Raw genomic sequence first — 15097 nt, forward strand, 5'->3', positions numbered from 1 at the left:
ACATGCCTGGCTGGTAACAGAATGGAGGTGATGGCCCCACCCGTGGGCTACATCGTCTCCTGCTTGGATCCCGGCTCCGTCATGGATAGACTCTGGCCCGGGGAAAATACATCATCTCCCTAAAGCCTCGGTTTCCTCTCGTGTAAAAGGGGACAAGAATAACCTCTCTTCACAGAATGGCCGGGAGGGTCAGGGGCACAGTGTGTGTAAAACCAGCAGGTGCAAAGAGAATAGGTTCTCCGTACATGGTGGATGGGACTGTCACCGTCGGTACCGTTATTCAGGAATGAGGAAAGCACCAGAATATGGCGCCTCTGTTCACTGTTCTCACTCCAGACCACTCATTAGTGTTCAAGGAATATGAATGCATGGAATTTTATACAAATTCGACTTCCTTCAGAAGTTACTAGCCTGACTCAAGGTACGGGGTTAGGCTGATGAGACAAGAACAGGTGGTCCCTGCCCCTGGGAGCTTTTGGTCTAATTAGGGGGAAAAAAGACTTACACTTGAGAAACACAGCAGTAACCAAAGGTGTGCGATGAAGAGTCACAATGAGCAGAGCCGCCAGCATTCACGGCAGTTGTTCACAGATGGAAAATTCTAACACCTGGCACTGGGGACTGGCCTTGGCCCCGAGGTCTGTTTGCCCAGCGTGGCTGTTTTTAGTCCTCCGGCAGCTGCGCGCACCCCATGCGGCGGGGGGAGATGGAGCAGACCGTCCTCAGAGACAGTCACCCAGCCCTCTTCTGCCCCAGCTCCGCTCCCATCCAGAGGTCTAGCTCGGCCGGGCTGGCCTTGGACCTGTGCAGAACAACAGGATGTTGTGAGGAGGACACGGTGGAAGTCCCCAGTGGAGGTTTTCTTAAAAGCACCTTCTGCTTCTCCTTCTTGGAAGCCAGCAGCCCTGTGAGCAGTCGGGCCATCCTGAGACCACCACGCCGGGAGAAGGCCCGACGGGAGGGACGGCCACAGGGAGAGGCCCCAAGACCCCGGAGATATGCACGGAGCCTTCCGCGACCCGCCAGCACAGCCCATCTAGCAGCCAAAGGCAGCCCTGTGAGTGACCCCAGCCAGTATTACATGGAGCAGAATTGTCTGGCGGACCCCAGCTCAGCCAGAGGCACGAGACATAATAACTTGTTGTCTTAGGCCATTGAGTTTTGCAGGGGTCGGTTTCACAAAGATAGAAAAGTAGAAGAGGAGGGCTGGGGCTGGGAGAGAGAGGGAGAGGGGGCGGAGCCACTGAACTGACAAAGTCAGGGTCTTGTAGGCGGCACCCTTCCCTCCCAGCCCCCACGCAGAGAGCAGATCCATCACATGCACTTTTGCTAAGGTGTCTGGATTTGAACTTATATCCTCAAAGGACATCCCATAAACGATTGTCAAGTAGCAAAAACATTCAGGTAACAGATACCAGAGCTGCCGGAAGTTCACCACTAATACATAAGCATATCCCTCCTGGTGGCCGTGCCACTATGGTGGTTTCTCTTCAAGATTTTTAGTTTGCATCCCACTTCTATTGGGACCACCTCATTCCTGCCGCCAGGCCTTCGCTCATGTCTTTCCCCCTCTCTAGCTGCCCTTTCTCTTTTCTCATCCAGTCTAATCCTGCCATCCTTCAAGTTCCCACTTAGCCCATCAACTCCACTGCCCAGGTCACACCCTCCCATGAAGGTCCACAGCACCGGCTGTATGTCACATGCATTTGGCCACTTAGAATCCAAGCATCGCAGGTGCTTAGGGCTGACTGGACTTCAGCAGACGTGGAGTCCAGGATAGGAACCCGGAGCTCAGGGAAAGTGACTCGCCCCAGCTCTCATAGTTACTGGAACATGGAACATCCATACTCCGGCGCTATAGTTTTGGAAACACAAATTTAGTAAACATCCGAGTTAAAATGGAACCAGACCAGGACTCACTGAGAGCCAGCAACTGCAAAAGCGGCTTATACCTGCGGTAAAATGAAGAGAAATGCTCATACTAGGCAGCTGCAAAGGTGACTTCTGTAAGACTGTACTACATATAAGGGAAGATACTCAGAACCAGCATCACTGGGGGGCAAAGATTAAGATCAAAATAATAAAAATGCATCTGTTCGGTCAGAACCTATAATCTGTACAGTTCTGATGTCATGAATCAAGTCTCTGAATAGCAAAGTGCCTGGCTGGCCAGACGCTGACCTTGGAAAGCACACCCAAGTCACTGCTCCCTGTCTTGACTTGACACCAGCCACCTGTATTTGCAGCCTTAACCTGGCTTAGAAAGTGACTCTGACTCATTAGGGGGGGTTGAGTGAAAATGGGAATGAAAACAAGAAGCAGAATCACAGGTAAGTGTAGGGTGTTAGCTTTTGTGTAACAGATTTTAGTGTAAGCGAGCTGATGACTTTATTATCATGAAATTATTGCCAATTTATTTTTTCAGGTGCCTAAGCAATTAGGGGAATCTGATATATTAGAACTGTAAAGACTTTAATTGCTTAAGTGTGCAAAAATGTTTACTCGTTAGGGGGAATCTAATTAGTTAAGTTGATATTCTTGACTTATTAGCTACTTGGTAGCGTGTGAGTATTTTCAAAACGTTAATTGCTTTAAAATTAGTAAATTGGATACTAAGCTAAGTATGAATAATTTAAGTGATTGAAAGAAGTGAACACTTCTTCTCATCCCCCAAAGCCCCTCGGACACAGACAAGCCCTGACTTCTCCCAGGGGTCCAGGGCAGTCACCCAGCCCCTCTCCCCATCACACAGATCCTGCCTTGCTCTCCATTCCTCTCACGTGAGTTCACTTTCCATCACGGGGGTAGGGAGGTGGCATCCTCTCTTCTTTCTCTTGCATCACTCAGAGCAAACCCCAATCATCCTTACATTTTAAATTAATTGGATTGAACAGAATTGAATGGGACTTTTAATTCAATGACAGCAACCTGCCCAGTTCTATAAAGAACTGAATTAGGCCCAGCTCTTGTTAAGAAGCATCCCTGAGGACATGACACAAAAGTGAAGGGGTTTCCAGACACTGGGTGGGAGGAAGAGACAGAGTCAATACATTCGTTGGGAACGTACTGTGTTTCTGGATGGTGCTGGTGGGGCAGGCAGGTAGGGTTAAGCAGAATTCCCAGAAGTGGTTCTGAAGGAGAACGTGATGGCTGGCTCCAGCACCATCTTAATGGATCAACAGAAGAGGAAAGACATGACCAAGCAAAGTTGGCTAAGAGTCAAGGCTCCAGCCTCTTCCTCTTTACCCCCCCTGCAGCCCCACCCCTTCACTCAAGGACAGACAAGTATCAGCACAAGGACAGCCACAGGAGGGAGACAGAGCAAAGGTCAAGGGTATAGTGAGCTTGCTTTGGGAGCAAAACAAAGGGAGAAACTTGGGAAAGGCTCATTTTGAAAGAAGAGCTCTCAGGAGGGCTAATGCTTACAACAGTCAAGGTGACAGCCAAGGGTTTATTCCAAAGACAGCAGGGAGCTGAGACGAATGCGGCAGAAAGGCCTGGATGGCCAAGAGGGAAGAAAAGAGGAGTAGCTAAGACTGCATGGAGAGGAGAGCTGCTGAGGGCCAAGTGGCCAGAGGCGGTGCTGGAAACACACAGCGTCTTCAAGAGGCAGAGGCAGACCCGAAGACACGCGGATGGAAGAGCCCCAGGAGGGAGCCCTGCCGACGAGGGGGAGATCTCCGGGTAAGAAGGCCATGGGGCCCTCCGGCCATCAGGGGTTCAGCAGCAGAGATGAGTGAGAAAACTGCCCGACATGTGGGTCTCGCCCGAGGTGAGGAAAAGCATTTGAGTCACATGCATCAAGCCAGTGAAATCTCTGTGGAAAGGTCAGGTTTTCCAGAATATTAACATTTGGGACCACACGCTGGCGCGGGTGCCAAGGGTTTCTACACCCATTGCGAGACCTTTAAAATAATCCTTTTGTGGTGGAAAAAGCTGTTCCTTTATTTGTACAGTATGTAACTTTGCACTTAGGGGGAAAGACAGTGATGTGAATCACCCTGAATTTCCATCCCTGTTGAACCGGGTTGTGCTGGGAGAGCCCGTGGACTTGGAAGCAGTGTGCATGAAAAAGCAGCTTTCTGAAGTATTTCAAAAACAATTTCCTTCGTATCTGAACGAAATCATTAGATACTAAATCCCACATGACCGGCTGATGTGGGGAGGGCTGGGGAAGGGCAGGAGCACGAATCCCAACCGTAGTGGCCCGCGCTGAGCAAGGCGCATGCGCTCAGCGTTGCTTTAGGCCGGGTCGGTGCAGACACTGCACCGTGATACACGTGTGATACACCGGCCGGAGGCAGGAGGTAGTGCTAGTATTTACAGGTGGGACACCCAAGGCCCAGAGTAGTTCGGGAACTTGCTCTGCTTCCAGAAGCGCTGGTATTGTAACTCAGGTCTGTCTGACCCCCAGCACCCCTGATCACGGGGTGATGGGGGGCAGCGGCACTGAGGCCTTAGATGGGACCACGAGTGGAGGCTTCAGGCTTGAACCAGGAACCAGTTCTGATGTCCTTAACAGGAGGAAAAGGTGGCTATTCACTTGCTGCCTACCTGACATTTCTTGCTGATATTTACACTTTCATGTGTTTTGGTCTCCTCCCCTCAACTGCTCGGACATCTCCGGCAGAGCGGGACTGTTCGAGAGCCTCTTGCCTCCTGCTTGATACCGTTAGGCTCCGAAGCCCTTCAGTGAAAACGTAACTCACAGACAAGTTTTTTTCAGCCGAATTGCCCCACCCTCTATAGAGGAAGGACAATCAGACTTGTAGATTTTAAAAATGTGGCAAACAAATTTTGTAAATGCTTGATGGGGGCATTTTCTAAAGGCTCTACAGGTAGAGTGAATTTAATGGTGCCCCGAATTTTCTAAAACTTCTCTCATGCTATCTTCAGGTTGATGTTTCACGTAAAAGTTTACATGATTTTTCATCAACTTTTCTGTTAGGTTGTCATGAATAAAACATACATTCTGTGTTTTTTTCATCAATTTTCTTCTGTTTTTTTCTGTTAGGTTGTCATGAAGAAAACGTATATTCTGCCTATCAAAATACCACCTGGGACTATCACACTGTCATAAAAGTTATTTTTTGCTTTAAAGAAAAGGGGGCTTGAGAGCTGTCCTTTACATTTTCTACTGGAATAACAGATTGACAATACAACGCCGAAAATATGGCTGGGGGGTGGGGGGAAGAAAGGGGCAAAAAAGAAAAGAAGAGAAAAGGAAACACAGACACACAAACACACAGACACACACACACACACAGCAGCTAGTGCTAATCCTCCACTGATGTCACTGATGTGTACCTGGGAACACAGAACTGGCCCTACCAGGGTCTACAACGGTTCAAGCAACAGCAACAGGCCCATGACTTTCTGACCGGATTCCACTTGCTACTCCTTCCCGGTACTGACATGCATAAAGGACCACCAATCGCCCTAACGTTAGCAATAACTAGAACAACAGCTTCCCAGTTGAAGGAGGGACATTCTCCCACAGGGTGCTGCCAGCTCGGAAGGCGTGGGACCACAAATGTCCCTTGGCTCATTAGGGCAGGATCGAGTCTGGGCACTGCCTAGTTCAGAGGGGGAAAAAGGTTTCCTGAGGGAGATTCAGGCAGTGGTGGTGAATCGGCTATTGTCAGAGGGGACTTCGGGGAAGTCCGGCGTTAGGAAGGCCCCCGTTTTGTGCAAACTGATCAAATGCAGATGTTGCCAACGAGCTGACCTTATTCAGCGTGACTTCACTGGAGACTGAATGGCAGACAGCGGGTTAGCAGCGCGGTGAAGGCCTGTGTTGGCGAGAGGGCGTAACTGTAGCTACAGCGGCAGGATGTGGATGACACCGGACAAACGTCTCTTCTATTGATAAATCCATCTTTTGCTTCCAAACGGTTTATACCAGGGAGACGTAGTGAAAAAGAAATACAGTTCCAGGCTTTTCTAGGTGTCTCCCGTGTACATCAAACTCTGAAAGAGATGAAGGGAAAAAATATTAAAAATGGGCCCAACCTTCCGTCTTCCTGAAATATCAGTTTTCATATAAAACTCATCAGCTGAGCTAAGTATTAGGCTTGATCAATGGCAGGAAACTAGGGGATCAAATGCTAATAAATCAGAAACAGATACCCCCTCTTGAGCCGAAAATATATCACAACACTGAAAACGAGGAAATCAACTGATGATTTTTTAATGCGTGCGCAAAGAGAAGATGAGCTTTTTTTTTTTTTTTTTTAAATGCGGGAGGGCTGCGCTTTAAGTACCAACACAGAATAAGATTCTGAAACACTTTAATCAGACCGGGACTTTCACGTAAGCAAAAGAAACAAGAAAGATCCAAATATTTAGTGAAGTCTGGATACAGAGGCGTAATCTTAAAACGTTTGTGCGTGAGCCGATTGAAAGATGGCAAAGTGAACACATTAAGAACTCAGCCCTCGCACCTCTTTTAAGACTGTATCATTCTATAATCCAACTCCCTTCTTAGTATTTTTCTTTTATTCATTTTAATTTTGTAAAGTAAACGTTTTATTGAAACAAGGCATAGATACAGAGCAGTGCACAAATTGTCAGTTCACAAATTCATAAGCCGACTGGATTTTCATACAGTGGACCCACCTGTGTCACCAGCCCCCAGCTTAAGAAACAGAACATGGGCAACACCCCCAGGAGCCCCTCTTGTTTTGTGCTCCCCCGAAGGTGATGACTATTCTGACCTGCGACATGTACATTTGCGTTGTCTGTTTTTGAGCTTTATATAAATGGAATCGTACAGTAGGTATTCTTGCATCGGCTTCTCATGCTCCCCACTGTGTTTGTGTCATTTGTGCGTGGTGGTTAGTGGTGTATTTGTTAATATTTTAAACTATTGCTTTTAAATAATACATATACAGTCATTTCATTAATGCAGTCTTGCAGGTATAGAAACGATCTCTGTTTATTTCAGCAAATTGCCCAGTGTCAGCACTCAGAAGAAAGTTCGAAAAAGGAACCAGCCCCCAGCAGAAATCACAAAGAATCCACTGAGCTGTGATAAAGTTCTGAACTGACATGTCTGTAATAAAAGGCACATTATCACCAACAGCTTTGAAATCTTCATATTTGTTTTCCATTTATTTATCTTAAAAATACACATGCAATTATTTTTTTTTTCTTTGACCCACCTTAAACAAGAACCCAGAGAGTGTGGTCCTGCTCTCTGAATGGAAATGGTTTGCCTCTGTGAAAACAGGGAGCTAAATTAAATTAGAAGATCCTGGTAGTCAGTAGGGCCGAATTTCCCTTCCTTCCTACTCTCCCATTCCACAATCTATCACCTAGAGTAATTAAGACCAGGGAGGTATCATCTTCACTGGATTAACCTTAACTAAATTGTACTCATTCAACATGTGCCCTTTTGATTAGTCCGAGCAGGGCCTGCTGTCTCGGATACACCCACCTTGTAATTCTACGCACTTAATTAATTTCAGATGAATAGCAGAGGGGATAAGCTAAATTCTCTGATTAATAAACTATAAGTCCTTATGTGTGTCAGAGTAGCTCAAGGTTTTCATCTTTCCTTTATTTCTGTGCCCTGCAAAGGTGAATGGAGATTGAAACACACACACACACACACACACACACACACACACACACACACAGCTGCAATTGTGTGAGGCTGGTAAGCAGATCCTTGAACAGTTTTTGTCATTTTGTAAAGGGCAGACCTGGAGAGAGAAATTTTGCAAGAATTGTTGGTAAAATAGATCGTTTTTCTGTGAAGCAGAATTTTGAATGTCCTTTTACATCTGGACCTAGGTCTTTAGTTTTTATTTGCACGTATTTCCTGTTTTAGGTACATTCTCTGTTACAAAAATTCAATATAAATGTCACGCATTTTGTATTTTTAATGCATTACTCAGAAGTAAAATACTCTGAGTAGTCTGAGAACTTTTCTGAGAAATGGCTTGAAATTATGTGTTTAATCATCAAATTTAACAGCTTTCAAATATATAATAAAAATACGCCCTCATGGGCATCTCTGACAGCAAAGAAAATTATTTTCTTATAATAAAACAGATCCCGAGGATGTTTATATGCTATAATTTATCTCATATTAAAGGATGGCTAGAAAATTATATGATAGATTTACAGTCTCTCCTTCAACCCAGAAAATTTATATGTCTAGTTATTAGTGACTTAAAAACTACTATGATTTGCATAATTATATATAAAGAGTTCTTATGAAATAGCTTTCATGTCCTATGATTCAGCTTACTGAGGTCAGCTATATTCAGGGAATTTAAGTTACTGATACTTAGGGAAGGTAGCCAACATAGCTGTTAGTTTCTTAGGTTGGTATGTAAGGTATTCTAGTTACATAAGACGAAAATACATATCTTAATATTCCTTATGTTATGTGTTTAATTAAGCAAGAGATTTTTTAAAGGTCACTAAGCTCTTTTATATAAAAAAATCACTTAAGAAACTGTATCCTCAACTCACTTTATATTCAGATGTTAGGGATGTTCCGATTTGTTTCCTAAGTTGAGTCTTTGTTCCAAAATGATTTAAAAAAATAAAAAGAAACCTAAGTGATTCTGGTAGTATTTTCTCCCAGTTCAGAAAACTTAACGGTGCGATTCTTGTACTTCATTTTTAACCGCACCGCAAATTCCCAAACTATGAAATATTCCTACAAGTTAAAGTACTGCTCAATAATTTACCATTAACTGAGTGAGTGTGGAAGATTTTACTGATCATTCTGCTAATTGCTTACTTGTGAAAATTCTCAAAATGGTGGAGCCATTTGGCTAATTGAATGCAAATATTGAATAAGTTTTGATTGATGACACAGATGCTGATGGGCTCGTCATTTTTCAGGCTGCAGCCGCTAAACGTCTTATCAGGTTTGTGTTATCTCCTCCATCTGAGACCCGGCACAGGGGCATTTTAACTCATGTCAGGAAATCTTATTCTCTGCCTTCCCTAAAACCAGATCCTGATTTGACCTTTAAAAAAACCACAAAAGCCAGTAATTTAAGTCAGCCCACACCTGCACCATCTTCCAAAATATCCTCATATGAATGCCTAGCACATCTCACTCCTGAGCACCTCCGGCGGCTGAAAAGGACAATTTATTCTCTCTAAAGAACAAAGTACTGACATTGCAGTTTGTCTTCTTTGGGATCGGAGGGAAGTTGAGATATTATTCATGGAAGGGCAGCTGAGCTTGGCCCCGTGATTTAGATTCGCTATGCAAACCAACAACTGTTTTTGAATGATGGCATCAGGTATTTACATAAAGGGACTTAATAGTTCCTTAGCCTGGTTCCGTTCTGCTGTTTATGTGACACAATCAGAAACCTTGCGAATACTGTTTTAGATGATACATCGCCAAGAAATTTTACATTAGGGAAGTAACCATATTATCTGGGATTGCTAGCTGTAGGGGAAATTGCTTAGCTACATTTCACACTTAAAAAAGAGATTAATTCATTAGGATGTCCCCGCAAAGTATGGTATAGTGGTCGCATCGCCAAGCAGTGTCATCCCTGTGCGCCTCGTACTCCTGTTGGCCTCTTTGAACAGGACTTACGTCAATAAATTCAAGTTTTTGTTTTTGCTTACGATCGGCATTTCAGTGAGGACAGGTCCACAGAAAATAATTGAGGATCTGGATAGTTTTTCGATATAATTAGAAGCGGTTTATCACCCTGTTTTTGAAGAGCTCCGCTTTCCGCAGACCCATGGCTGTCGCCTCTCGGACTGGTTACACGCGTCTCTGAGCCAAGCCCGGGCGCTCCGGGCCAGTTCGCGTTTCTGCGCTTCGGCGCTCGGATCGTCGTAGCCCCCTCGTCTTTTTCAGGCGTGTCTCCGAAAACACATTGAAGGTCGTAGCATTTCTACTTGCGGACGGAGAAGCTGGACAGCAGGGTGCAGGTGCCGGCGAGCGGCTGCGGCGGCTGCGGCGGGCGGGCGGCGGCGCGGGGTGCGGCGGACGCCGGGGGCGGCTGGGACCCGGGGGCGGCTGGGACCCGGGTGGGACCCGGCTGGGGCGGCGAGGCTCCGCGCACGTGGCTCTCTGCGCTGCCGGAGCTCGGCCGGTTCGTGCGCGCCGGTGCCTGGGGCTCTCGCCTGGAGCCCTCATCGCCGCGCCGGGCCCGGAGGCAGGGAGGGAAGGAAGGAGGGAGGGACGCGCGGGGTGCGGCCCGCGGCGGAGGGCGCGAGTGACGCTCGCGGCCCCAGGGCTCCGGCGGGCGTCCTTTGCGCGGGGTCCTGCCGAGCGTGCCCCGCGGCAGAGGGGGTGTCCAGAGGCGCCGAGGCTCGGGGCGGACCGTCGGCGGGACTCGCGTGTGTGGGTGGCGAATGGGAAGGCCCGGGGTGGCGGGGCTGGCGGCAGGGCCGCTGCGTGGAGAAGGCCCTGCACGGGGCGCAGCGGCCCGCCCCTCCCGGCCTGCAGGTTTCCGGGGGGACCCGCTCCCGCAGCGAAGGGGCGCGGGGCTGGCGCAGTTGGAGCCGGGGGAGGTGTGGGGACCTGGCCCTGGCGCTTCGTCGGGCGGCAGCCAAGCGGTCTGCAGCTGCGCTCCCGCCACCCTCCCGGGCCCCGGGAGCGGCACCCGCGGAGACGGGCGAGAGAGGCCGAAAGGGTTCGCTAGGACCCGAAGGGCCCGGGTGGGAGGACGAGACCGCAGGCAGGTGGCCGCGCGGCCCGGGACCGGACAGGGTTCATGGAACCACCACGAGATTGGAGAGTTTGGGGGCTGGTTGTAAATAAATTCGGAATCGGGCTAGGGGCTGACCAAACACCGAAGAATGCGCTTGGTTCCCCCTTGCCTTTCCCGGTTTTCCCCAAGCCCTTAAACTCGGAGCGTGCAGTCGGGGCTACAAGGGAGCCTGCGGGTCGCGGGTTACACAGGCGGTTTGCAGAGGTGGAACTGCCCCGGCCGCTTCTTGCCCCTGGCCAGAGCCGCTCAACCTCCACCCGGACTTGGGAGTGACCCGGGCTTGACCTCTACCGCTCCCGCCGTCTCGGCCCGCACTGATCTCAGGACCGCATTCTCCGCGGCCCGGAGGCCCCGACGTCTCTGACTTGGCTCTTTCGTCCGGGCACAGAGCCTCCAGGCTGGGGTTGGGACGGGAAAGGTGCCTTTCCGCATGGGGTGGGGAAGCAGGGGAGAAGATCCAGATTCTCCGTGTCGCCTGCGGGTCGGGGCCTGCGGTGGAAGAGCGGAACCTCTCCAGCCGTCCTGGCCAGCCAAGTTCAGTATTTCCCGAGCCAGGCCCGGCAGTCGGGCCCGCCCTTGGAGGCCGGGGCTGGCGGCGAGGGTAGGTTGCTCCCCAGCCCCTTGAGAAAAGAAGCAGTGGGGCCACGGAAGTTATGGACCACGGGGCTCACACCATTCCCGCACTGCCTTCAAACTCGGGGGCCTCCCTAGCCTCCGCGGTTCCTAGGTGCACACCCCGTTCCTCTCGAACCTACTTCCCGCGGCCGCCGCAGGCACCCTGCGCGCTCAGCGGAGGCCCGCGGCGGTGTGCACTGGCCTGCGCGGGGAGGGCGGTGCGGGGCGGAGAGGCGGCCTCTCCGGGTCTCCCGCCTGTCACATCTGCACTTATTTAAAGCTCGGCTGGTGGTCCGAGATCTCTGGAATGCCAATTGCGGACCTGGCCTCCTACGACATTTGCATTGATTAGTGGGGGAGGCCAAAGGCGGGGGAGGTGGAAAGCTTTGGGGAGACCGGAGGTTCACAGTATTCTTCCTGACCCGGGTCCGCGAGCTACCCTGCCGCCCAGCGACTCCCACCGCACCAGACTGCTGAGTGTTCACGGAACAGAGACCTGAACTTCAGGAAGATTTGCTTTGTATAGTAGCGGGCCCTAGCCTTTTAGGTCGTACATCGGGGTCGGCGGGCATGCACACACAACCCTCCATCTCTGAAGGCTCCAGCGCTGAGTCAGGCAGAGAAGGTGGACACGTGCTGTGACCCCAGGTTCACTCCAGGCCCTACAAGTGCCTATGTGATGTCTGGGATAGGCAGCTTACTCAATGCATAACTTTTAAGAAATGTGCTGGTCCAAGTCCACAAAGCCGAGATTGACCTGCCTTGCTTAAAATACCCGACACAAAGCATAAAAAAGGCCCTGGCAACCTAGCGCCTGAGTCCTACCCCACCCTGCCCCGCGGGGTAAAAGGCCTTGTGCAAATTCATGGGTGAACAACAAGATTCCTTCCAACTTTACGGGATTCCTATGGTGCTGGGGGTGGGAGAGCGGCAAGTGGAGGAACGTTTTTAATTCTATAAACCTAGAAAAGTTGAGTCTGATTTTGCATTTGCCTTCGGACTTGGTATAATTAAGGGTGAAAATAAGGCCCCTCTGTATTTCTATTCCCCTTTGCTTTCTGTGAAGTCTTTACCCCACAGGAAAGTTGTTTTAGTAATCTGGAAAAGAGAAACGATGTGCTGAGTCAGCAAGAGTGCTGTACCAGGCCAGTTCAGCTGGATACTACTGCTACGTGTAATCTACACACTCTATGTGCCTTCCTGGAAGTAATGAAAAATATATTGGAATTTTCATGGCATAGACGTGGCCACAAAACCTGTTGGCAGTTCAGCGCCAGATTAAATGCTGTGTCTTCTAATACAAGAAATATGCGCGGAACACGTCTTCTAATAAGCATTAGACCCAAACCCATTTAAGTCGGGAAAACAAGAGAAATACAATTCTCCAAATAATGCAAAACATTCCCCCCCCCCAAATGGTTGTGTTGCAGAATGTTTCAACATTCCTTTCTGCTCTTGCTCTTGTGACAGAATGTTCAAGGTGGCTCCTGCGGATGGAATCTTAGTTTCCATTTTGAATCATTCAAAGCATTTCTCAAAAATGCATCTTGAAAAGGTCTGAAAAGCCTCCTTGCAAATTGTTAGAATCTCTACAACCTATGGATCGTGCATTCTCATTTTCGTGCAAGGAATACATGTATTTACAGAGTCATTTCGGATGATGCTCTCACTTCTTAAGCTGTTAAGCAACCATTTTTGACAATAATTTCTTTTAACTGCCCACATCTTACCTGAATTTGCAGGACCCGAGTGTTTTTACTATTGAATGACAATCCCAATCCTTGTATATTTAGCAACAGGCCGTATTCCTGGAGATATTTCTTCATAATTTTTAAAAATTCTTGTAGTTGAGTTGCAAAATATGTGGCTTTAAAAATAAAAAACTAGCATATTCCATCAAGAACCAGCCAAAAGTTTGCCTCTTTCCCTCATCTTTTCTATCTCAAAACTGAAATGAAATTAGTATAACTGTTAAGCGTTTACTATTTAAATTCTTAAAAATATAACTGATGTCTTTTAATTGTTTCGGCATAATGCAAAAACATCTGGATGTGAAGTGAAACATTCAGTCTGTCACCCAGGTCCCAGATGTTTGGTACCACGTAGACAAAACATCAGGATGAATGACTGAAAGTGTTCTCCCCAATCCAGATGGTTGAGTGCCCGGTGCTTCTATAAGGAAGCATATTTTCCTTTCTCTAAACATCACATCCTACCGTATCCCAAGTAAGGCATGGTTTACACTCTTTCATCGACAGAATGCTGGGCCATTTGGAGTGCAGCAGAGCAATCAGTAAATGAAACTCCAAGTATATGTTTTGGAAAATGTAGTCCAAGTACAAGTGTTAGTGTGTACTTAGGAGGGGGTGGTGGCAGTGGAGCCAGAAATCAGAAGATAGGAGAGAGAGAGAGAGAGCCCTGTTCAATGGGATAATGACTTGACTTAAAGGACGCAGCCCTCCAAGAATCCGTCCATGGCATTCCATAATCGTCAAGAGGCAAAGCGCGGCGTCCAGCAACAGCATAGACCTGGCTGCCTTTCGCCTGAGATGCAGTCGGACCGTGAAATGTCATTGTGCCCCTGGTGGCCCTGTCCTCCCATTATTCCTTCTCTGAGCATGATAAAATCAAACATATATCATATGGCATAGAAACATGATTAGGACTTATGAGCATTATACAGGTGAGGACATTCTATGTTTGAAAAGAAAGCGGTATATTGACTATTTTAATAACAAAAAATCTAGCGAGAAGACATTTTTCTTCATGTGAAATATCACCACACTCTACAGTTGTTAGGCATTGCAGATGGAGGCTCAGAGCCACATTTTTTCTTTCCCCCATGTCACAGAGATTTAAAATCTTGAGCCAGGTCTGAGGTTTTCCACGTCTCTTTGCCTTAACCATGTGGAGAAAGGAGGAGCAGATAGAAGAGAGGCCTTCCGCTAGAATCAGCCGATGCAATCAAACCCAGAATGAGTTCCATTCTACTTATTAGCCTCTCACACTCACCGGATTATAGAGGAGTGTTTAGATAATGAATGGCAATGAATGTTAAAACATCATACAATCCGACCACTTCGCAATTGCTGCAAGAAAAACATACCATTTTATTTTTTTTATTTTTTTATTTTTTTAAAGATTTTATTTATTTATTCGACAGAGATAGAGACAGCCAGCGAGAGAGGGAACACAAGCAGGGGGAGCGGGAGAGGAAGAAGCAGGCTCATAGCGGAGGAGCCTGATGTGGGGCTCGATCCCATAATGCCGGGATCACGCCCTGAGCTGAAGGTAGACGCTTAACCACTGTGCCACCCAGGCGCCCCCCAACATACCATTTTAAATAGACCTTCTTACAACTCAGAATCCGAGACTTGGATAATAAGACCCAGGATTTCACACTGGCCCACGACCGATTTTAAAAAACAGTTTACAGGGATGTTGGAGAGTTTCGGGGGGTACACATATTGGGTCTTTAAGAGGCTCAAGAGGCAAAAGGGAATCTTTAACACCATATAAAACAGAATCGCAGGTATTTTTCTTAATTGCTGTAATTGGGATGTTTTCATGACGTTTTGGCAATTCATTTATTGGAATAATAAAATGACAGAGCGAATTGGAAGGGCCTCAGAGCTCATCCAGGCCTCCTGTCTCCCTTTATGAAGGAGAAGACTGGGGACAAAAAACATGAAAGGACCTATCCAAGGCCACATGTTAGTCGGGGGGGGGGGGAAGGGTCAGAACTAGAATCACTGGGTTGCAGTCATGACTCACAG

At 47.9% G+C, this 15097-nt stretch overlaps 1 long non-coding RNA gene across 1 annotated transcript; it reads left to right on the plus strand.

Annotated features, from left to right (window-relative positions):
• Window positions 1-701: 701 nt before the first annotated feature.
• LOC125283174 (uncharacterized) lies at window positions 702-7078 on the plus strand. The gene is made up of 2 exons (XR_008958308.1): window positions 702-3684; window positions 5015-7078. It is a non-coding gene; the product is annotated as an uncharacterized LOC125283174 (long non-coding RNA).
• Window positions 7079-15097: the final 8019 nt, after the last annotated feature.

The sequence above is a fragment of the Ursus arctos genome, unplaced genomic scaffold, assembly GCF_023065955.2.
Source record: "Ursus arctos isolate Adak ecotype North America unplaced genomic scaffold, UrsArc2.0 scaffold_8, whole genome shotgun sequence".
In the NCBI taxonomy this organism is placed as follows: domain Eukaryota; kingdom Metazoa; phylum Chordata; class Mammalia; order Carnivora; family Ursidae; genus Ursus; species Ursus arctos.